This window comes from Papaver somniferum, unplaced genomic scaffold (assembly GCF_003573695.1).
Source record: "Papaver somniferum cultivar HN1 unplaced genomic scaffold, ASM357369v1 unplaced-scaffold_21, whole genome shotgun sequence".
In the NCBI taxonomy this organism is placed as follows: Eukaryota; Viridiplantae; Streptophyta; class Magnoliopsida; order Ranunculales; family Papaveraceae; genus Papaver; species Papaver somniferum.
In genome coordinates, this window is record NW_020631041.1 from 9363544 (window position 1) to 9365577 (window position 2034).

The following is a 2034-nucleotide window of genomic DNA, read 5'->3' on the forward strand; positions in this document are numbered from 1 at the left end:
GGTGGATTCATAACTATTGGATGGACTAGTTGTTGTTGGCTCAGTATGCAACGACCGGCTCAATATGGTGCGAGCTTCGACTTAGTATGCACCGATCGACTCAATCAGAGACGCGATGAAAATTCCCTTGTATTTGAGGGTTTGCTCATCTGTTTAGCCCATTGTTAGTGTATAATCATCAAATCTACATGTTTGGTGTGCCCATTGGAGTGCTCTTAAGAAAGCATTTAAGGGATCATAAATCCATGGCATTCATAGGTGTTGATGGTGAAAGAACATGGTCGAAAAGGCTAAAAGGCTAAAATAAGAAATTGTGTTGAGTTAAACTTTTAGCTAAAGTAGATATTCATTTAAGCAATAAATGCAAACTTAAACAAATAAACCTGGCTAAATTGGGGCCTATGCCACTTAATTGGGGCCTATAGCTACATGACAAAATAGGGTCATTAAGAAATAATTCATAAAAACCCCTTATCCATTATATATGTTAATGCCTAATATGCCCTTGTTAAATTATTGATAATTCGGATAATTAAATAATGTTTAATCAAGTTAATCCTGAAATTAACTTTCAGTAATGCATAATCAACACTTGTAAAAATAAAATAAAAATTCAAAAGACTCGATCCAGAATCGGTTGATGTTAGTGATTTTGTAAACCGATTCTGGGTTGAGTTTATGCCAAATGACGATGTAAACCCAGAATCGGAGTTTAATCAATACCCATATAAAACGAATCCAAAAACAGGTGTATGTCCTTATAATCCGATTATACCTTACTTTCATAAACAAAATATTCATTACATAGTTTAGGAAATTAGTGCACTATATATATAGGATTCAGTATGAGAATTATAGAATTTGACACATCAAATGCTCATCAATGAACCTCCGAGCACGTCGGTACAACGTCGTATATTCTTTGTGGTGAATGAACTTAGTTTCCCCATTATGAATTCTCCATAGCCCGTTGAAACGTTCCAGCTGAAATTCAACGAATTCTTAAATGTTAGTATGTGAACTTTTGACATAGGTATAAAAATGATAACATGACTCACTTTTTTCCTAAGAGGAGATCGTTGGATGATAGTGGTACACCATATTTCTAACTTTTACGTACTCTCGCATTGCTCTTTTTATGTATTGGAATTGAAAAGCAACGTCTCTCCATTTACGGTTATTGGGATTCGTCGTACGCCCGTAAAAGAATTCTTTAACTCTCTTCCAAAACATTGAATAAATTTCATTCGGACGTTCCCGGAACGTATTAGCAAACGATTTTACGAGACACAAATCTTCAAACGGTTTCCATTCCATTTTCTATGCTAAGTGTGTGATGTGGGAGTGGCTCAAAGAAAGGAGTGCCCACATAGACTGATGCTTAATCTGAATCTGGTGGTCAAATTATGCCTTTCAATAATCGGGGTTTTCGAATGCATATATAACCGATTCTTGGAAAAAAAAAGTTACAGGACTTTTCTTCATAAGAATCGGATTACAAGGAGTACCCACATAGACCGATGCTTAATCTGAACCTGGTGGTCAAATTATGTCTTTCAATAATCGGGATTTTCGAGTGCATATTTAATCCGATTCTTGGGGGAAAAAAGTCACATAAATTTTCTTCATGAAAATCGGATTACAATGGGTGCCCACAAAGACCGATTCTGAAACTGAAGCTGTCAGAATCGGTTTACATATCGGTATATGTAAACCGATTCTGACTGAAAAAATGCCAGAATCCTACATTTTTTGCGCACATTGTAGTTGGTTATTTTGTCGCGTCTTGGACAAACACAAACAATTTAAAAAAAAACAACAGGTTAAGTCATTCATAAACTAGGAATATAACCAAATATAATTCGACAATAAGTTTTGACTCCATAATTATCCATAGTTAAAGACATAAACATAATATAACCATTCATTCATGAACATCCCCACCACGACCACGTCCAACCCGTCTTCGTTTACCAGGTTGGGCGTTGCTCGATGCACCTTCAGACATCTTTTTTTTTTTTTTGGGGGGGGGGG